The 23,625-nt window shown below is 40.6% G+C and overlaps 1 long non-coding RNA gene across 1 annotated transcript in view; it reads right to left on the reverse strand.

Moving 5' to 3' along the window:
- Nucleotides 1-23,625, reverse strand: part of LOC142061017 (uncharacterized) — a 216,298-nt gene that overhangs the window by 1,595 nt on the left and 191,078 nt on the right. The window contains exon 6 of the long non-coding RNA XR_012662015.1: nucleotides 48-20,409. This is a non-coding gene — a long non-coding RNA (uncharacterized LOC142061017). The remainder of the gene's footprint in view (nucleotides 1-47; nucleotides 20,410-23,625) is intronic.

A 23,625-nucleotide genomic window follows, 5' to 3' on the forward strand; every position in this document is an offset into this window, starting at 1 on the left:
CCATGAAGGCACCCATGAAGGCAGGGATAGGCAATCACAACATGTACCTGAGGAAGTTAACTCCAGCAGCCACTCCGCTCAGCAGTGGCGGTCCTTCAGTCACATCCCAAGAATGGGTTAGCTGGGTCCTCTGCCAGTGAGGCTTTGTGCCTTCCGCAGCAGGATGGGTTAGAAAACTCCTAATAGGTAAACAGAATCAAAACAGAAGTAATTTTTGTATCAAATTCCTAGTGACAAATCATATTTTGAATATTTGAAAAACTTTTAAGTTTTTATTAAAATTGATGTTTAAAAATTCCTGCTGAAATAACAGCATTGTGAAAATTATAAAGGCTTGGAATGTAAAAATACCCAGTTCATATTAAGTGAGTTTTGTTTCATAGATATAAAAAATAAGTAATAAAAATTAAAAGGAAAGGCCATTGCATTTAGACCTAGTTCTATTTTAATAAATCTAAGGCTGTTATTGTAGTAATAGTGCTGCTGAAGTGAAGAGTTTTAGCTCAAATATGTCTCTCGATTTATAGCATTAAACCTTCAGTTTTACTGTATTTACTACCCACCAAATTTCATTGATATGTAGCAGCTGAACACTGAAGCGCTGATATCTTTGTAGTCAATTAAAGTCAGGAATTAGGAACACAAAGGTGTTTTTCAGAGTCTTAAGTTAGAGTAATAACAAGACTCGCTTTTTGTTCTTCTCTTCTACTAAAATTATAATGGGGGACTATTGTGCTCTACACCAACTAGCAGGTACTCTGTGCAAATCATTTTGGTCTTAGGATCATAACATTTGAAGCCATTTATTGATTTAATCCTGCCAGCAAAAGGGACTTCTACAGTGCAGAAGCTATCACCTTGCTACACTCATACCCTGAACAGGTGATGAACAGCAGGAATACCACAGTGAGAAGCTCCCTTTGCAGTTTCTGATCCTGCAGCATCATCCACACCAGCGATTCTCGTGAAATCAGGGAAACTATTCAGGTGCTTAAAGTAAAGACTGTGTTTTGTTGATGACCATATTTTTTTTTGGTGTAACTGTCACTTAGATATTAGATTAGTGGCAGATAGCTAATGATATTTTACTCCTAGGCAAACTGAAATTGGTTTTTGATGGAGAAATCCTATGGCATTTCCACAGCTTTCCACTTCCAAATCAGATTTCAGTAGAGAAGATTCACAGGAGCATTTGTTCTGGCAGCAGGATTCTTCATCACTTTATCCACGTGACTTCATCCCTAAGCCATCCCCGAGGGGATGGTGGCTGGGAGAAACTCTGAAGTCCCCTTCCTGGCTCATGAGCACTTTTCCAGGGAAGCCAGAAGGAGTCTGGAGGGACCATTGAATGAAACCAGCATAATTCCTCCTGAAGGGACAGTCATCTCTTAGTCCCATTCTCATATTCCACTGTTAGCCCAAATCCTCCTTTGATATGAAATGCAGGAGTATTGCTGACCTCAGGAGGCGATGATGATTAACAGCGGATGAGTATCTGGCACAATAAGCAGACACTGAGACTTAACAGGACTGGTAATGCTGACTGCTTTTGCTTTTGCTGGGCCATGTTTTATAGCAACTCATGAAATCCCATAAGCAATTCCAGCACTGTGTAGCTGGTGACATTTAAGAATATTTCTCCCTGTAATTTTTTTTAAATGACTAGCAGCTCCATTATTTGAACCATAGAATCATTTAGGTTGGAAAAGACCTTTAAGACCATCAAGTCCAACCATTACCCTAGCCCTGCCAAGTCCAAGAATAAACCATGTCCCTAAACGCCACATCTACACATCTTTTAAATACCTCCAGGGATTATGACTCAACCTCTTCTCTGGGAAGCCTGTTCCAATGCTTGACAAAAATTTCACTGAAGAAATTTTTCCTAATATCCAATCTAAACCTCCCCTGGCACAGCTTGAGGCCATTCCCTCTTGTCCTACCACTTTTTACTTGGGAGAAGAGACCAACACCCACCTCGCTGCAACCTCCTTTCAGGTAGTTGTAGAGAGCAATGAGGCCTCCCCTCAGCCTCCTCCAGACTAAACAAGCCCAGTTCCTTCAACTTCTCCTCATAAGACCTGCTCTCCAGACCCTTCACCAGCTTCGTTGCCCTTCTCTGGACACAATCCAGCAACTCAATGGCCCTCTTGTAGTGAGGAGCCCAAAACCGACCACAATATTCAAGGTGTGGCCTCACCAGTGCCAAGTACAGGGACATGATCGCTTCCCTACTCCTGCTGGCCACATTATTCCTGATACAAGCCAGGATGCTGTTGGCCGCCTTGGCCACCTGGGCACACTGCTGGCTCATATTCAGCCGGCTGTCAACCAGCACTGATCCTTGTTAAGCCTCATACTATTGGCCTCAGCCAACTGAACCAGCCTGTCCAGACCCCTCTGTAGAGCCATCCTACCCTCAAGCAGATCCAACACTCCCACCCAACTTGGTGTCATCTGCAGACTTACTGAGGGCGCATTTTATTCCCTCATCCAGATCACTGATAAAGATGTTAAACAGAACTGACCCAACACTGAGCCCTGGGGAACACCAATTGTGGCTCGCCACCAGCTGGATTTAGCTCCATTCACCACCACTCTTTGGGCCCGGCCACCTAGCAAGATTTTTACTAATTTTTAATAACCAAAATACTAATGGATGCTTGAGGAGCCTTTAATTCATACCCTGCTGCTTGGAATTAATGCATTCAGAAATTAAAACAGTGCAGGTCACCTTTAAAAAGGACAAAGCTGCAAAAATATCCAATGTTACACATACAAAGCATATACGATGAAATGTACTTTGACTTGGTGTAGAAGCACTGTAATATACTTGATGTGACATGGTATTCCTACCATATTTAAGCAACGTTAATTACTGCCCTAAATCCTCTGTCAGAAATAAGTCCTGTTCAGGACTCTATTCTTAGATTTTTGTCAGGTTTTTTTCTTCCCTCATTTTTTTATTAGACTGACACGTTTTCATAGTCACAGGGGCCAGTTTTGCCCCTACTGATAGAAAGTAAATTGTGAAAGTGGAGGGCAGTCCTGCCCCTGTGCTTCTGCAGTGGAGCAGGCAGCGCTGCTGCTTGCAGTTCACAGGCAGCGTTCAAGCAAACTCTGGGGCTCAGAGTGTCTCCCCAGGAACATGAATATGCTGATGACATACTGACCTGCTTCTGAAAACTGTATTATCTGCAGAAAATTGGTGAGGGGCAGAAGTGAATATCGGATGTAAACAAACAAAAAAAAAAGCAAGAGAGAGAGGTGCTAAAATGTTCACATCTCTGCTTCCACCACAGTGACTTTCACTGTGGAGCTTCTTCCTCAGAGTAGCTCACAACAGGTTGGCAACTTCCAGCCTGGTTGCCTTTAAAATGTCACTGGTTTAACATCAAATCCAGAGGCATAATTGCATTTTTCCTTCCTTCTCCCCACCCGCCAAATTCCAGTCCTGATCAGGCCCAAACCAAATTGACAGCATATCTGTGTTCCCATAAGAAGTCTGTAAAAGGTCATAAAAGCTGCAAGTTCAAATGTCTGGATTGTTTTCAATATACATGATGACCTTCCTATTTCCCATCTGCAAGCAGTGGGCTGCACTGTCTTGAAGTTATTCCAGGATCCAGGTGATAGGCTGAAGTCTAACACAGTGATTGAGAAAGAACTGATTGGTCTTATATTAGGAAATTCAGGCTTAAAACTGTCAGACTGTGCTATCTCTTTGTTTTTTTCATCCTTACTCTGGACAAGTGGCATTTCCACGAAAAAGTGTCATTTTACTTTCCATGAAACAGATTAAGGTAGAACACACACTTCTGCATTCTGGCTAGGCACAGTTCACACCTAATGCAGCAAATGCATTTTTAATTGCCTTTAGTTTCTACTTTCTTTAGCTTTCTTATCTGATATTCTTTGTTAAATGATCTAACAGTATAAGGCACTCATGCAAGAACATACAGAAAGAGAAGGCAACATACTATATTCATAATGATGTAACAGTAGCTCATCCTTTAGTACACAGTGCTTGCAATTAAATCAAGAGCAGTCAGAAAACCAGATTACTCCACACTGTAAAATTTATCTGAAAATTAAGGCATATAGCCTTTTTTAATAAAAGGCATGATGCTGGCTGCATAACACTTAGGAGTATAAGATGGCAAGAGAAGACAATATATACAAATTGTCATCTGTCAAGTCCAGTCAGCATGTGGGGTTGCCATTCAGCAGCTCATCCTGCAGCAGATGAGAGCTGCTGCACCTCCACTGCTCAGTGCAACCCTGCATACAAAAAGGGATATAGTAAATTTATTGGGAAGAGCTTGAATGAGGTGGATCACCCAGAGGCAGAGCAGCAGAGTAAAAGCCAGCTCAGCTCAGTCTTGGGAATGATAAAAAAATACTCTGCTTTACAGAAGTATACTAAATACAGGGAAGCAGCCAAGCGTCAACATTACCATGAGAAGCTCTGACTCCCAGAGAGGCCAGCAGTGCCTGGTGGTATGGAGGCGAGTATTGCTTGCCTCTGAAGTGTCTCTACCTACATATTGTGGTTATTCTCTTTGAGTAACATATTTGCCTTTAACTTACACCAGGATCTTTAAAAACTTTATCAGATCACCATCTTGTAATATCTTATATCTTAAAGATCATTATTATAAAATAATATTTTATAGATTATAAATTAACACTTGTCCCTCTTCTGGGGAAGAAGTAATATAATCATCCTTTGGAAGAAATACAAATGTTGACAAAACTCAAAAAAATGCTCCACATTTGGGTCTACAAAATAATTTTAACAATTGTTTACCAACATCCTGATTTATCACATTCTTAAAGTGGTATTATTAATGGAGAATTGAAGACAAAATATTATTAATAAAGACTGAAAGAAGAATGCTACTGTTAAAAATGTTACTAAAACAAAGAATGTTAAGTCCAAGAGAGAGCACCACTGAGTTAGGTAATACCTTGTATTTCCCACTGGGCTAACAGAAACTAGTAACACCTCCCACACAGAAATTTGACATATATTTGACCTCAAAGAACTCTCAGCACCTCATATGGAAAAAAATCCATATAAGAAACCAACAGATCAGACAAGATCTGCAGCAACTTCTTAAATGCTTAGGCCTCAGTTCTCCAGGTGTTTCTCTGTGACCTGCAATATAAATGCCTCAGCAATCTGCCAGCTCCTAAAGTAAAGGGTGAGATGAACCTACTGTGCAAGGTTTTAAAGAAGGATACATGTTTTCCATGTGTGAAACTGGAGAATTTGCTTTACTTTTAAAAAAAACTAGGATTGTTTCTCCTTTCCTTTTCATTATTTGCATTGCCAGGATCACATCATGCTATGCTCTCCAGTAGTATAAATCTAGAAAATCAAAAGAATTAGAAATTCAAGTCACATCCATCCAGTTTTTCAAGAGAGACTCAATGGATGACTGGACAACTAGTATAATTACTTAATCATCACAGATACTAAGCAAATAAGACCTGAACTAGAGGTGGGGCAATGAGTTTTATTTGCTTAGAATGCATTGATTTATTTTCCTTTTTTAAAATTATTTATTTATAATAAATATTTGATGAACTATTGGAAGAAGAAAATGTTGCTGTTAAGAAGTCATCTCTAGCATTCCTCCAGTCAAGAGCTGAAGCTAAATTTAGTATGAAAAATTTTTTGATTAAACACTGCTGCATTAGGTTTTCTGATTTGGCTGCTACATAGCTCACAGAAACAAGCTGCTATGGCAGAGAGGATACTGCTCTTGCAGAAGTGAGGAAGAAAGCTGAGCCAGCAGGACTTGCAGCATCCTCTGCAGTACAATGGCCTCTGTTTCCTGGCCTCACCACAATGATTATCCAGGTATGGGGGGGGTAACCTTCCTGTGCTCACCTGTGGGCCTTCTGCCAGGACTGTTTGTTTTAATAACAGTTTAACATAAAATACATTTTATTTCTGTCTCTTCTCTCTCTAATATATTTATAGATACTCAGTATTCAGAGTTGTTGTGCTTTAAATTATTTATAAGATTTTCTATGTTAAATACCTTTATAAATGCCACTTAAGCTGTGAGAACATAGGGTAATACTCCAAATGGATGTGAGTTACTGCAACTGTCAGTTAGGGATTTAAGTACATAGCATGCCAGTGTACTGCGTCTTTGAATCATGAGTGAGTGAGATAGCGAGAGAAAAGGTGTTGACGCTGTGAATCTGGCTAGTGGATAAAGCCAAAATCACGACTTTTGTTAAATCAGTGCAATCAGAAAATGTACAGAAACCCCATCTTTCCAATTAATACTAGAGCATAAAAGAACAGAGTGCAAGAAAAAAAAAAGTTCAAGTAGAAAAAGAATGTTATATATAAAACACACAGAACACAGAAAATCATATTAGGCAGAAACATCTTGTGTTAAACACAGCATATCTGGGCTGGCACACAGAAAGTCTTCTAAGTATTTAGTTAATTTTCCTTTACAGCTCAAGACTGTATTTTTATTTTTTAAGGAACTCTGCAGCTGCTCTCTGCCTGAACCACAAAAACCTATCCACTTAATAAAAGAATGTAACACAACTGATTGAAGCCAACAATTTCAAAAAGCATCCATTACTTTTGGATGCTTCTGGTTTTAGATGTCTCCCTTAATGAGCTTGAATGTAAACATGCTCTTAATAATTCTGCCAAAACTAGGCTAATAAGTCGATGTCTTCATTTATCAGCCGAAACACCTGACCTCATCCTGTACAGATGAATTAGGTGCTCTGACTTAATAATTTATATTACTTTTCTTTATATGAAATAAAAAGAAACTTTGGGCCAGATTCCCTCTTCTGTTCCCATTCTTCCCAGCAACCCTGGCACTGGGAGAAAGCAGCCTGGATGGGGATGCCAGCAGAACACCTCTGCAGCAGCCTGCCTGAGAGGGGGGCACCTCCACACCCTTCTCATTGCAGCGTGCATTTGTGGAATGGAGAAGGGCATGTGAGAGGATGTATATTTTTCAGTCAGCACATCAGCCTTTAATCAGTAATGTATCTTTTCAGTATATTGGTGAATCAACCCACTACCCACTGTTACAGTAAGACTGTCAGTGACTATGGCTCCTAAATTAGAAATGAAATTACTATTTTGTTCAAGCAGGATCAATTACTTGCTCATGTTTCCTCAGTGCTCACTGTACTCAGAAAGCTGCAGGGCTAATGCACATGGAGGAATAAGTGCTGATCTGGGACGTGACACTGTGGAAGTTTGGTTATGGCCTATTGATAAATGAACATTTTATGGCCATGGTAGGAAGGAATCAGACTGAAGAAAAACCCATCCAGAAAATTGAACAGCTTATCCCCAAAAATGAAAGAAACCAGTCAGTGGGTATATCTGGCAGATGGTGGCAGTCACTTGTGAAGGGCTATGTTCAGAGCTTGGAAATAGGGACTGCTCCAGAGAGTGACTTGAGAAACTGATAGATGTGAGTGATGCCTCTCTCTGCTTCTTGACTTCTGGCTGGGAAGTTTGGACCCTGATCCTGGCCAGGATGAATTTTCTCTTGGGTAACTTTCCTGCAGCCCACAAGCCTAAAGCAATTTTTCTCAAAGGAGAAAGAGTTGCATAGCCCCAAAGGACCAACAACATTCCAAGAATTTATGGGATTTAAGTCACTTCCTTGGTCACAAATGGTCCAGGAATAGGAGCCTCTCATCCTCCAAAGAGGTTGTGGCACCAGAAGAGGAGGTGCTGCCACAAGCAAAGGAGAGAAGATGGGAACTGAAAGGCAGATTGCACTTGATTCCACATGCTTCATGTGCAGACTCTGATGTTTTTCTCAATGTTCTCAGGGAAATTAGATTAAAACTAAGCCCTTCTCACTTCCCTTCTCCCAAGATCTGAACTAGTCAACTTCTGACAGGGGGTTTCTTTGTCAGCAGAACACACCTTTGTATAGATTCTAGTAGGGAAGAGCAAAACTTAACCTCAGCAGCACATTTGGTACGTGTAGATTAGAAGTTGTGTATTACAGAGTGGTAACTAATCAATTTTCAGCAGATAGGAGCTTGTCAGGTGGAAAGAGAGTGGGCAGAAAATACTGGCTATAGACAAAGTCCAATACTCATAAGAGGTATTGAACATATGGAAACATTCAAGGAAACGTTCAGGAGAGTCTGACTTTTACAAAAATTTAAATACGCTTTGCTAATTTAAAATAATGGTAATGACCTCTGTCGAAATACATAAGTTCCAGCAATTAATCTGCAAAAGCATCCTGGAAAAGAATCTGAGATGAAAGATCTTAATGAAATGAATCCTTAGAGGTGAGCAAATAGTTCTAACAAAGTGTTTAGTGGACAAATAGTTCTATTTGTAGAGTTTTAGGAAAAAAATGCAATATACATTTGTTCAAGGTGGCTCCTGTTAAGGATAAACATATGTCTGACTTAAAATCATCCCTGTGAAAGCTCTACTGATTGTCAGGAGGCTAATTTAGGTGATAACATGTAGGTAATAAAATTTGGTGTGTAAATATACTTCTCCCTTCCTTGTGGGTAAGCGTCCTGATGCTCAGATGTGACTTTGCTCTAATTTAAGCCTTCTACATGGTGAAAATTTTTGAGCAGAATGATTATTTCTCAGGATGTAATTCAGTCATGTCCAGTTCACTGCAGGCAGACATTCAAACGCAGAGGCAGGTATCCAGGTGAATTGGAAAGGACAGGCTTTATAGCGTGCTAGGAATTAATTTATGTTTCTGGGAGCCAGGCTGTATGGATGTCATCTGTGAGGTATTTGAGCTGGCAGGCAGTGTAACCACCCAGTGGGCAGCAGTCACGGTGCTGGGGGACTGCAGCTCTAGCCCAGCTGTGCCAGAGCATGTTCTGTCCCAACCCCAGGGACCTACAGCCTGCTCAGTTCAGTGCTCATCTTAAGCGTATTGAACAACAGAAAGGAGAATAAGGTATATATTTGATTAGGCACAGAATAAATCATATGAATAAGCAGAAAGGTATTTGAAATAAACAGTAAAAACTCTATAAAAATGCTAGAATTCAAATATTTACAGCTACTTAAATATTAAAGCTTTTACTTCACTAATCTGTGATTAACCCGCCATGTAAAAAGATATTTGTTTAAATAAATTGACAACTCTGCTAGTTAGAGATAGCATTTTCCATTGTTCAGAAGGTCTGCTTTATTTTGATCTTTTTTAGGAGATAATCCTCATAATCCTGTATAACGTTGACTATGATATATGTTCTCCTGTAGAACTCTTTGCATGCAGCAGTGATCCTGCTACCACTCACTAGTTTCTGCTACTGTGGAGTTCAGGTTTTCAGGAAGAAACTGGAAACCAGTTATGAAGATGTTAACTGCAGTGATAACCAGGAAGAATTCAGCCATAATACTGTTAACAGATGAACACTAAGCACTGATTAGAATTTTCTATTCCAGCAAAATCAGTATTTTTCTTACAGCTATGTGTGTACTTACGGTCTATTCCAGTACTTCCAACTTAAGCCACCATATGTGGAAGTTCAGTCTGTTTTCCCAGCATTATTATTCTGTCTATGAAAGCTCTGCATAAGATGTTTTCTACCTATCTATTTTTATTGCATATTTCTTAGCAGTAGAGACTCTCTGAGCTGTGCTTTACACCTCAGAACAAGTCCGTTGGGCAGATGGTTGCTCTAACAAATGGGAAGAAATGTCAGAAGCACTTTTGCATACCTGGGGAGTGAGGCGCACCAGTCCTGCTCCTTGCTGCCAGCGCCAGCCATGGCATGCCAGCGCTGAGCCTGCCTTGCTTACTCGGCATGAGGGCAATAGGCACAGGGACAAAGACCACCCCTCTGGGGATGATCACTGCACTAGAGAGAGGCTGCTTTGCACTGCCTGAACTATGTGGCTGTATCTCTGAGACCTCCTCCTGAAAGCCAAAACCTCACCAGAATGTTTTCCATTTTCTTCCTGGGTGGCGCACACAGCTTTTGCTATAAACAGTACCCCCAAAATTTCAAAGATAACTTTGAATGGGGAACTCCTAGTTGGCTTTCAAAGGCATAACCTTACCGTGCTTCATCTCATATCAGTATTACATTATCTGCTTGATAGAATATAATTTATCCTACGGGTGATAATTCCTCGCTGCTGCTTATGATTTTGTACAAAATACTTTCTGCCATCAGGGAAGGCATCTTTTAAAGTCCAACTTCATGGCCTTATTTTATGGATGATTTAGGCAGGATTGTTTGGCTAATGAGGCTCTGGTGAAGTGCATCACAGTGAATCACAGATTAGCTAATAATTATTGAAAATCCTGATAATAGCAAGCAACATTTTTTGCATTAGGAAGCTTTTCTGTTTATAGATTCTCTGTCAATGTGATACCATGAAGTCAAAAGCAGATCTCTGGAAACCAGAGGCCTGAAGTTGGTGATGATAGGCATGGCTAAAAGACATAATATTAATTAATTTTTAAAATAATTTGCATGTTACAGTATGGCCCTACAGAAAGAGGAGGGGTGCTGTGGGAAGGAAGAGGGTTCTGCTGGAATAATCTGTGGCTTTCTGCATGTGTGGGCAGTCACCAGCATCTAAAGCAACCCGGGGGAGGGATGGGCAGGAGAACTTGTTCAGAAACCAAAAAAAAAAAAGCAGCTCTTTGTTACCCCAGGGAATCACTGGGGCTCATGGGGGAAGAATGAGGCCCTGGAGAGCAGAAGCACAGGGGATTTTAATTCTCTGGCAAATTCTCCATTGTGCGCAACCATCCTGGGAAGCAGCGTTGGGGAGTGATGGATGGGACACAGGGATACGAGGGCGCAGGCAGTGAGGCCATGGTGGCCTACTGAGCTGTGGGTAGCTGCAGCCCATGGGCACTACTCTCATGAAGTCTCCAAAAGGTCTCACCTTTTCAGGGGTAAAGTTAATACCAGAGATGATTAAAAAAAGCAGGTAGATTTCTCCCTCCAATCTGACTGCTGTAATAATTTATGTTTTTAAGATACTTCCCTCTTTATTTAGCATTTCTTGCAAGATATTTTTGGTGTTGTTTTGGCTGGACTTGGATCAACCTCTATATCCAGCAAGAAAGAATTCAGTCTTTTTGCCAGATATTTTTGACCTTTTCTTGAGCAATAGCTGATAGCTTTCCAGACTCTGTCTAACAGTAGAGGTTAAACTAAGACTAAAATGTTCACCCAGTTGCACTTGAACTTCTGGCTTACCCAAGCAGAAAAAAACCATGCACTTTAGAGAGAGAGCTGCTTCCAAAAACATTGAACAAGAGTTTGGGCTATAATTTTATATGCTATTAAGTTGCATTGCACAGAAATTTTTCTACAATATTCCATACAGACTGAAAACTGCCTTTGTAGTTTATGAAATGTTAATACCATAGCAAGAATTTATATAGGTGCATAATTAGAAATTATAGCCTGGGGAAAAAGCCTTATTTATAAAGTTAAATTTTTTAAATTAAAAATGCAGCTAATGACTCACCTTTTACTCTCCAAATATATTAGATGTCTATATTTTTATGAATTCTGCAAAGTAATTGATAGGCTTTAGTATAACCCTGATAATACATGAAGGCACATTACACGAGTGAATGTTTTGGATGTGGTGAGTCCACTGTTAATTATAGAAATGCCTTCTTACAAATCTAGGATACCATCTGTCCTAAAACTACGCTTTAGCCAGCTCTCTGCCTGCATTCTGTGCAGCTGTACTTTGCCATTACACTCAAAATAAATAGGAGCGTGCTATAGTACAAGTTAATGAATAAATGACAAATTACTAAAACTGTCTGACCAGATTATTCAATCTCTTCGTCATGAGTCAGAAATTCTACTTACGTTTCTTCATCAGCTGCATTTACATGTGTATGCTCCCTCAAAGTATGCTTTTTTTGTTGTCATTTTTATTACACATTTTAATGGTGGGTTAGAGTTGTCAGATTTTTGCAAATTAAATGAAATGCCAGAGAGAGAGAGCACATGAAACACAGCGTTGCTTCCACTGAAGCATTGTTATGTCCACATCTGACTTGTGCTGCTGTTGAGAGACAGAGGGTATGAAGAAAGTGTTCCTGATACCACATGCTAATGCTGCCAAACTGAATGCCAAAAATCCTTTTTATCTTGGACTCAACAATGGTTTTGGTTTTACCCCTGCCTTTGGACCAGAGGTTTTGTGAGTCTTTAGTTTAACACCCTTCTGTGCAGAGACTGTATCTTATCTCCAGGACAAAGAACCACATAAACCTTTGGTTTAGGTAAACAGTAATGGTGGGGATCTGTTCCTTGAGTTGGACATTATGGAAATACCAGCTTGGAGTGGTATGCAGAGCCTGTTTTATTCACCCAGCTGCTCATTGTCATGATTCACCTTTCATCGCTGATTATTTGAAATTTTCTGGCAGGTGCTTAGTGGGCACTATAGCATTTGTGTTTAAAAAACCTGCCTTGTTCATGCCCATAACTAATTCTTTGGTGATGCTTCTTCCCTCAACCTTTCTCTTCCATTCCTGTTACAAACCCTGGCTACTTTTTATATAAATATAATTATTTACATTTGTTCTGATTAGTAAGTTCAGAGCGTGCAAGGCCTGCTAATGGAATTGAGTGGCTCCTTTACTCAACCATCTTAGCAGGAAAAGGCTTTCAGGGCACTTGATATGGGCTAACTCCACTGGGGCCTTCTTCCAACTCAGGATGAGCCAGGAGTGTCACACAGATTGCATGTGTGAAGTTGTAGCCCCTGACTGTGGCGGTGAGAACTAATGTACCTAGTGTATTTGAGTGGGTGGGACAGAGCAGGTTGGGGCAGATAGATTTGGGCCATTTCCTCCAAATTGTTGTAGAAAAAAATTATATTTTTAAACAATGGTTTAGAATCTGTAGTGTCACCCACATTAGACAGCTAATAATCTCCATCCTACAAGCATGATGGAGAAGCCCCTGTGATGGGGTAGGAGAACTAGCTCTTCCAAATCTTAATTTCAGCCCCTTCATCTTATGCTCCTATCCACGTAACAGTATCTAATCACAGCATATATGAATCATTTCTGTCTCAGGGTCATAATTTTCTCTCTTCTTTGGCCCTCTGTAGATGACAGCCTTTGCAGGCAGTCACACCTTCACTGGGGATGGATACACACTGATACTGCTACAAGCAAGAGTGGACCTATGTACCATGCTAGTCTCATGCTGGCTTCCCTTTTCCGTGGTCATCAGCCAAGTGCATTCTTATACCCTATTGAAATGCACAAGAATACAGTGTCCAATTTGACGAAATCTCCAAGTAATTATAAAGTACTTTTTCCAAATCCCTATGTAATATACTTTCAAAGTTGTCCTGTTTTCTTTCTCTTTGAATGCATATTCAGAGCAGGTGGATTTGTAGGCACACAATGAGAAACTGATTTTGAAAAGAGGCAAAAAAATTGCAGTGGCTGGTAAAGGGCTTCTTGCTGCCCTTTTATTATGATGTGAACACAACTTGCTACAAATTCTTTACTTTGCATTTCTCTCAGACTGTGCTGGCTTTGTCTGGGGTGGAGTTTATTTTCTTCACAGTAGCTAGTACTGGGCTATGTTTGATTTGTACTGGAAACAGTGTTGATAACACAGGGATGTTTTTGTTCCTGCTGAGCAGGGCTTACACAGAGTCAAGGCCTCTTCTGCTTCTCACCCACCCCACCAGCAAATGGGCTGGGGGTGCACAAGGAGTTGGGAGGGGACACAGCTGGGACAGCTGACCCCAACTGACCCAAGGGATGTCCCACACCGTATGACATCATGCTCAGCATATAAAGCTGGGGGAAGAAGAAAGAAAGGGGGGACATTCAGAGCGATGGCATTTTGCCTTCTCAAGTAGTGGTCACACATGATGGAGCCCTGCTTTCCTGGAGATGGCTGAACACCTGCCTGCCCATGGGAAGTAGTGAATTAATTCCTTGTTTTGCTTTGCTTGTGTGTGCAGCTTTTGCTTTACCTATTGAACTGTCTTTATCTCAACCCACAAGCTTTCTTTTACTCTTCTGATTCTCTCCCCCGCCCCACAGGGGGAGTGAGCAAACGGCTGGGTGAGGCTTGGTTGCCAGCTGAGGTTAAACGACAACACACAAAGATAAATGAATTGTCAGTCCTGTTCACATTTCCTTTTGATGGCTATATAAAAATAATATCCAGGTGCAAAAAAAAGCTTTCATTAATTCTTATATTTATTAAGGTGAAAGGAGGAGTATTTTGCAAAAAAAATGAGGAGTAAAGAGACGGCAGTGAAATGTCTGCTCCTTTTCCAGAGGATATAACTTGTGCATGATTCCTAACTTTAGGAGAAATCTGAGCAGCTCTTTAAATGGATAAAAAACCTATTGATTTCAAATTTCTGTAATATTATCTCAGTATTACACCACTCCAACACTAAACAGGGTAAGTTAAATGCTGTAAGGTAATGTTGAAATTTAATCCAGGGAATCTGACCGCACTAAAAAAAAAAAAAAGGAAAAATTCTGTATTCATTGCACAGAGATGTCTAATATCTAAAAAAAAAAAGTCAGCATTGCTTTTTATATGTGTATGTGTCCATAAACATATAGATACAGATATCAGGGTCATTTCTTCAAAACTACCTTGGGTAAAGATGTCCTTCATAAATCATTTTTATTGGGAGCAGTTTGGAGCTGAACAAGCCCTGAGTGCTGCCATGTAGCTGACACAGAGTCTACCAAAACTTACTCTTCCTTGGCAGCACAACAAAATGAGTTACAGCCCAGCAGGATGGCAATGAGCTACTTCCAGTGCCAGGAAGGTGAAACAGAAAAAGGTATTTGCCATCGCTGCTACTGCCAAAGATGAAAACACTAATCACTTGTGGCCAGGGAAGGATGGGCACAAGTTGGAGGAGGAAGGGAGAGGGTAGTAAGCCCTCTTGGGGAGGCAGTAGAAAGGGGAAGGCTTAACATCATGGAGAAGAGAGAAGGCTGCTGCACAGGCTAGACAAGGTAGCCAGGCATGAGACTTACCCTCTGAGATGGTCATCAGGGAAAGAAGAGTTGGAGCCCTCAAGAGGAACTGGAAGAATCAGAGCATGGTTTTCACAGATTACCTATGGACTCTCTGCAGGTAGGGGTAAGTCTGTCTGCAGGGAGGGTAAATTCTTATAGTCTCAGATGCTTTTGTGGAGTTTGGTCCTTTACTCTTTTTTTTTCACAGCACTGCTTTTTTCCCCTGTTTGTCATTACTGGTAGAGGAATGGGATTTATTAGATTCAGATTTTGAGAAAACAGCAGGCCTCAAGAGAGAAATAAAAGTTTGAAGACTTTGATAATTAAGATGGATAGATTTGTAAATTGTTTGAAGCTCACCAGCATCACTGTGAGCTCTGGTGTACTCTAACCCCCTGCCCTACCTGGGAAGTGTTTGAGCAAAGAGTTTGTAAATGTTTAGGTGGGACAGGGAAAGGGCAGTATGTCCCTGAACTATATGAGACAGGATCAAGTCTAAATTACCACACTGAAGTTGCCTTATTTGCCCTCCTTACGAGATGCAAAAGGTTCGGGACAATTAATTCTGTCTTTTTTATTGTTTCAGTTTGGAGCATAAAACCCCTGACCTTCTATCACATCTATTTAGCTGTATATCCATGGCTCAGGAGACAATTAAAAGTGAGATGCATGTTCTGTGTTTGGCAGAAAAATGCAGTACTAATTAATTTTCTAGCTACAACAGTCCAACTGTGTTTAGTTTTTCCTTTTTGCATTCACATCCAACTCTACCTCCTCTCTTCCAATGCATTTTATACAAATTTGCATCTGTATGTGTTTATGTGTCTGGGCAAATCTTCAGAGTAATCTTTTACTACACTTCTTATTAGCACAGAATATATAAGACATTCTCCAAAGGTTTGAGTTTTCAGAATATAAAACTCTTTTGCTTGTTCAGCCTCCTCTAAACGTGATGATAAATCATTCATTCCCAGACACTCAGTGGCCCACAAAGTATGATATCGACTCCTCTCCTAGTGCAGCCGTGTGAGATGTTATTTACAGCCAAGGTCCCAAGCCATCATTCCACTCCACTTTGAAGGAATAACTCTCTTTATCAGCAAAGAAAACAAGCAGGTGGTCTACTACAACATTCAGAGATCTCCCCCGTTCCATCTCTCTCCCTCCCCTCAGTGGCAATATGAACATCAGGGATGGGAGAAAAATAATGCTGTGTTTCCCAAAGAAATTAATTTTACAATAGTTCAACTTTAATACCTTTGAACATAAACACAAATGGGAAGAAAAATTAAAGCTTAGGTTTACAAAGCCATGAAAACAGCAGTAAACTGCTAGCAAAAAAAAAGTGTTTCCTTATCATCAGGAAGCAAAGGATTTAGCCACTGGGAGATGTTTTAAAACCTATTTTTAAAAAATCTACATAAACACTATTTCTGAATCTGTGTGAAATTCAGATCCAATTCCAAAGGCTTCAGGAAAACCAGGCAGGAAAGCTTGAGAATTTTTTTGAAAATGTGAGGTATCTGAAAGTACAGCCTTCCCTAATGAAGCCACAATTTAAATATCAAGTTTTACACAATGCAGAAAGATAAAAAAATCCAACCCACATCTTATATCAAAACCAACTGTTTATAAAGATTATCCCTAATATTTTTTATTACTGTGTGTTTTGACAGATCTTGTGCCAGTAGTGGATGTGGTGAGAAGTTAGTCCTCTGTTAACCAAGATACTGGCAGGCTGCACTTCTGGTATTTAGCAGTTTTATAAATGCTTTTGTAAGTGAGATAGCCAGTTAAAAGCTATTCCCAGTGATGGGAGACCACACAAGCTAGTGCATCAGCACTGCTCAGCCTGCTGCACTGTGCGTAAGACCGTGCAAGCCCTGATGCTTTGCATTTTCTAATAGCTGGGCTGGTATCTAACATGTGTGTGCTGACAGAGCAACTGTCTCTCCCTTGCGGTGGGACCCCAGTGTGCTCCATGCAGCTGAGCTGCTCCATCAGAAAAGGGGCTGCTCTGCAGTGGGGTGGTGTGCTCAGGGGCAGCCGGCGCAGCACAGCTGCAGTGGCAGCCCCAGCTCCATGGGCACTGATGTGCTGGTGACACCACCTTTGCTGTCACACTGTGCAAATGCTCGCCTGTATTGAGAGAGTAGATCTGATTAGCCTGTAGTCTCTCCAAAGTGGGGACATCTTTCTGTTTGTTCACTCAGCCCTTCATTAAAAGAGACTTTGACCATGGTAAAAATGACAATATGCAAGAAATGAGACCCTGAAGCTTTCCCAGCTAGACTGCTTTTTCTCCTTTTTTCCCCTTTCCTTTCAATTTTGGATTTCTTTGTCCCTGTGACAGTTAAGAATGATATAAATATTATGGGCTAGATGCTTGTCTCCCAGACTTCTAGTAGTATTGAAGCAGCAAAGGTATCTGTGTTTAAAAACACAGGATGTTCTCTAGCTATTTGGCTGAATGCTCTTTGCTATGCAAAGCTCTGCAATATTTTCAGTAGTGCCTTATAATGTCAGCTTTCAGAGTATGATAAGGTATCTCCACGATGTCATATTGCATCAAGTGGAAAACCAGCATACGAATGACTAGCTCAGGAATATTTTACACAAAATTATTGAAATTTTTAAGCTGTTTCTGCTTTTACACAGGAAGTGGAATAAATTATATAGGATTAAAGTATTTTTAGGAAAGTTCTTACTTTTTTGGAAAGATCACTTAAATGAGGAATGTTATATTTATGAACATGTTTGTCCTATACATTCCCCTCCATCACCCAAAAGAAAGGACTGTATGTCAGAACAGTCAGCAAAAAGCAGGTCTGTTTGGTGATAGGGTTATATTCAGACCATGCAACTACCAACCTGTATAAGATACCTCATTTTACAAGAATATCACTTTCTTGCCTGCAGAGTGGCTCTTTACCTGATGTTCAATCATTATGTTCATTAGTGGAGAGAAATCCTTCAGGAAGATCATTCTTTTTAAAAGCCATATGCAGCTGTGTGGCTAAAAAGCAGAAATGCTTTAAATTACATTAACCATGCTTGCAAATTAAAGGCATAATAACCCATTTGCATCTGTGTAAATCGGTTATTAGACCTGAAGTCAGTATTCATTTGTGTACATCTAGTTAAAAGATAAAGGAGTAAAACAGACACACAAGCATAATGGTTAGAGTTTGTGATGGATTGGAATAATAGTGATACCACACAGACAGTAAATCATGGGAGATTCTAGATGATGGCATGAGAAGCAGGGAAATTTGCTTCTGCATTTAGAGACTTTTCTCTACAAAAGTGATGTGAATATTGCCACTCATCCTTCACTTCAATAAATCTGTGGGATGAGGCTTAGGAATATCTTAAAAGTAATTGGAGTACAAAACTGGCATCCTCTCCTGGATGTGAAAATATCTCAGGAGAGCTTCAGCTAGCGGGCATCAACATGATCATTAAACTTTCTCTCCAGATCAGGCTTCAGATTCTGGTAGGGAGCTACACTCACTGATTTTAGATCCAAAATTCAAATTTAGATTAAAAGAGTTCAAATATCTATAAGGAACATCTGGAAGTCTTTTCTCAGACACCGAATAAGCAAAGGCTTCAGGACTGGGTTCTTTGTTTGTGTGTGTTTGGTTAAAATATACAACAGCATCAGTGTCAAATAAATGGATGTACTTGAAAGAGCTACAAGGAATTACAAAAGACACTTGCTCTCTTTATATCAGCTGTGTGATGCTTCATGCTCCCACCTCTTGCTGAAGCTGGTGCTATAAGCAAACAAGCAAACAAATCCCAGAGTTGTGCAGACAATGTTGGAGACATCATTAGCCATGGCTGGGGAATAAACCAAGACATCCTGACACTGGAAAGCAACAGGTATGTTGAGTCATTATTCAAACCTGTTCAATTCAGCCATTTTGCAAGGCAAGGTAGCAAGGACTGTATAAGCAAAATTAACTGATCTCAGTTAGGGTACTTTTCAGGTCTGTTGAAATATTAGTAACAGTGTAATAAGATCCTTGTAGTTTAACAGTTGAAAACAAGAGAGTTTAGAGGAGAAAATAAACTTTACAATTCAAAATGCACTCTACAAATATTGGGTCATTTCCTGCTGTCCTGATTTACGCAAACATTCGGGCCTTAGCTGGTCTGAAGAGTAGCCCTGTCTATAGCCAGGACAAGCGCACTGGTGCCAGTCACAGTTATTTCAGTTTTATCTGTTCCCTTCTGAGGACTGCACTGGGAAGCTCCATTAAGGGCTTATGGTGCCAATGCAGAAAACGCCTAAGCACAGGGAGTAGAGAGTTTCATCCAGTGGGGATTAAAACCCTGGCCCTGCATGTCTTTGCAATCAGTAACCTTGTCATGTTAGTTCAGTTTGTATTTTGTATTTTGTAATGGTCATGCATCTGACATTAAAGTACATTTGGTTAAAGGATCTGTGCCAAAGAGCACAGGAAAATAAGTATCTCTTACAAGGAAAACTACTAAAATTAGCGCTGCTTCTTCTAAGAGATGCAAAGGGATATTGCTGATTAAGGGTCATTGCTTCCTCTCCCTCTGGGACTACATCTGTGCTTGGTGCATCAGCAGGGCAGCCTGGGCTGGAGGAGACAGAGCTTGGGCTGATGACAGAAATTAGGGGAGAACATTCAAATACTGAAATGAGACGTGGAGGAGTTGATTCCTTGTCTCTGGAGTTCTTATGCTTCAAAACCAAGGAGATTTTACTCTCCGTATATTTCTTTTCTCTCTCTTTTATTTTTTATATATCTGCCTAAAAGAAAATCTAGTTTTATCTGGTGTTAGACCAATTATTACTAGCGGCTGTGGAACCTATTAGCAGCATTGACAACAACAGATATGGTCAAAAAATAAAACTGGTCATTTCTGCACTCTCATCTTAATTGCAGTTTCAAATCTAACACTGTTTTTCTCATTAAAATAATGCTTGAAAGAAAAGCTCTGGGTTTGGGGCGTTAAAAAATCTTCTATTTCCTATGTTCTTTTAAAAAATCTATGGTAATTATTTTTAGAGTGACAAGAGGATTATTTGACTTAATTTAATATAGAAGATTAAGTTCTCAGGAAAAAAAAAATCACTGTAATGTACGCAAGTAGAAAAAAAAATGTTAACTTTTTCCTATATCATCAGAAGAATTTCTCCATCCTTCTGTGAGACAATCCTAACATGGTGTGTGCAGTGAGATTTAGTCTGGAGCTAAAACCACCTGGCCACTGGAAGGATGTGTGCTTGAAGTAGTACTTGGAGAAGAACTGCTATGCTGGAGAAGTGACCAGGCCACTTCCTCAAGGATCCCTTTTTCTCCATGTTGCAGCAGGGTTGTGACAGGTGAAAAGGTAAAACAGAAGAAAGCGAGCAATTCTGTAAAACAGAGAGCAAAAATGGTGCAAACAGTTACTCCTTTTGTCCTGCACCAAGCCTGTCTCCATTCCCTCTCCACACCAGTTACAGAGCAAGTCCTTTTTCATTTTCATCAGCAGAACCCATTTTACTCTCTCTATACACCAGGGACGATGAGGACTGAGGGATGGAGTGTGTCTCTGCTCTGACAGGTTTACAGGAGAGGCAGGACATGCTTTGTTTTCAGGAACAGTTAATATTACCCACCAGAAGGACAAAGAGAAAGTAATTAAACTGTATATCAGTCCTTGCTGCAAAAGGTGTTCCATTAGCAAAGCTTCAGCCATGAAGAGAGCAATGCTGAAGGAGCCTTGAGTATGCATCTGTCTGGGCACACATGTAAATCTCCCTTATCATGTGCTGGGAAATGTGGGGCATTCATTGAACAGGCTAGTATCAGTGCCACAACCAAGTGTCAAACATCCACATCTGAGACCCCACACAAACTCACAGCTCTAGAAATTCCTCTTTTTTCCCCCAAATAGTTCTATACTGGAAAGTCTCTAGGTTTTCTCCTTTCCAATCCAGTTGTTAGAAATTCTTTTAAAATAAGTTTAGCTGTGAACTAATGGAAATAAATTAACTATGAAGTATATCATGGTGGTCCTCATCTTGCAGTCTGCGGTGTGCTGATAAATGATCAGCATCATAAAATAGCTGTTAATAGATTTTAAAGCCAGAGGGGAAAATTATGATCATCTAATTCTGACCTCCAGCACAGTGCTGGTGACTGGAGACCTCCCTGTAACTCCTGTATCAGGCCCACTGCTGTTGACTGAGTGGCAGGACATTTTTCAGCTAGACAAGCCCACCAGCCCCTTTACATGGAGTGTCTCAGATCCTCACTTGGTGAAAACCATCATGGTCACAGCACCATGTGTGTGAGGGATTTTAGATGATGGTCTGTGTAGGGCCACAATGGAAAAATTACAAGCTGAACACAGCTGTGAGAACACAACCTTGAAGAAGGGAACTGGGAGGATTGTTATTGAACAATATGTTGTTGCAATTCAGGGACCACTGTTAGCTGACAGAGCACGGACCTGGCAGGCCTTGTTGCATGCACTGGCCACACATGTGGCAACATCTAGTCAGTACTTTTCCACTGAATATGCTGAGGGTATAAAAAAGCATGTCTCAAAGCAGAGAGAGAAGACACAGAGCACTCTCTATGAACCACAGGGGATGCCCTGAAGGTGCCGTGCCTACCTCCCTTCTTCGTGATGACCCCACTAATGGTCACCCTCCTGCTCAGTGGTGTCTCGGGTGTAGCTGGGTTGGCAAGACTCTCATAAAGGGAAAACAATATGCTAGTAACTGCTTATGCAAGGCTATAATAGAGCAATAAACACTGTTGTGCTTTTTAAATATCATGTGTTGGGTGAACTTTGTGCATAGAAATCCTGTGAACTTGCTACACCATGTTACACGACGTGAAAATCGGGTCTGCTACTTTCTTTTTTTTACGGTGCCATGAATCCTGTTCTCTTTGCTGAAGGAGTGTTGTTCTCATTCTTTCTCTGCCTGATCCATCTCTCCTAAGCTTTCCTATTGCCCTTAAATTTCAATCCCAGCAAGCTGTCTATCAGTTTTTTCCCTATCCTCACTGCAAACTGCCCCCAGGCCCTTCCCTTTTCATGGTCACATTATCTTCTGCGCTGGCCTGACCAAATCTACTTGTTGGCTTTGCTTTTTAGGGACAAGCGTCAATATCTTGCTCATGGCAGCACAATCTACAGAAAGGTCTCTCTTGACTTTTCTTTGGTTTAGCTACTTCTGCAGACTCTTGCCTCCTGGAGGCCACCAATGACAAAAACAAGCCCCAGGTGAGCAGACATTTACCTGTTTCTCCACAAGCGGGTAAAGACTACCCACTTGGGAAATAATTCACTACTTATAAGCAAATCATGAACAGACAAAAGGGATAAATGAATTAACTGATCCTCTATCAATCACTGTGCTATGTCTACTTTTAGAATTGTGAGCACTATAAATCTCAGTTTTCAAGGTTCGTGCTCTAATCAGTTACTTCAAAATATGAAAACCAAAAATTTTTTTCAGGTAGTTCACTGTATTTTCCTGCCCATACTTCCACATTCAGGAGAAACTCCACAAAGTACAGTTCATGGCTGGCAGCGCTGCTCATTACTGTTCAGAACTGCTACACTGTTCTCCTCCTACTCAAGAAGTTATAATGCCCCATGAGACATTATAAAAGTTAATCTTATTACTAGAAAAAGTCCCAAGTGGAGTGTGAGTCCTGAGCACTTGCCAGTTTTGATTTGTTCAACACCATTCTTTATCTTTACATGTGTACAGGCCCTTTTCACCCTGATGGGGCAATATTTGCGAACCCAGACTATCTACCACTCCTATTAAATAAATATGTAGATAAATAAATAAATATATAGATAAGTAAACAAATAAAGCAGCTGTACAGACACAAGAATGGTCTTGTTCAAAACTAGCCAGATTCATGACCTGACAGACAGTGGCAGGAGAAAGACCAGAGTGGGCTCCCCTGGCTCTCCCTAGGAACTCTTCTCACACCCCAGGGGATCACTGAAGGAGAAGCAATTGCTGAAAACTCAGCTGAAAGGCAATTGGAAATACTTGCAGTATTTTCTTAGTGACATGGGTTCCTGTGTAAGTGCCAGCAAACACTAGTGTATGAAGCAAAGGCATGTTACGTTTCTGCTGGCTTACTCTAATCAAAAAGTGGGATGGCCCAAATCGATTCTTGAATGTGGCTTTCCTGGTTAACACTGTATAATGCCCATTACAGCACTGTCAAGCCTTGAGGTGATGAGGGCATAAAGCACATTTTGATCCTGAAGAGCAAAATAAATTACTTGGCTTGGGCAGATGGAAAAGCACACTTGTATTCACTGCTATCTAGCAGACCAGGAGCAGAGTTTAGTCCAGTGAGATCAAAAATAGCCCAATAAAACCTACAGTCAGCAGCAGTACAGATGTCTTGTACCATCTCCTAAGCCATTTACTTTTAGAAGCTGGAAAACGGCAGCACTAGAATTTTAGGTGAACATTTCACCGCAGGTGATCATTGTACTGAGCAGAGTTAACTCAGGCTCTCATCTTAAAACCATACTCTCAGCATTTAAGACTTCACTCTTCTGCCTCATTCTCTCCCCCAAAAGACCTTAAAACCAAGCAAAG

The sequence above is a fragment of the Phalacrocorax aristotelis genome, chromosome 8 (genome assembly GCF_949628215.1).
Source record: "Phalacrocorax aristotelis chromosome 8, bGulAri2.1, whole genome shotgun sequence".
Taxonomy (NCBI): Eukaryota; Metazoa; Chordata; class Aves; order Suliformes; family Phalacrocoracidae; genus Phalacrocorax; species Phalacrocorax aristotelis.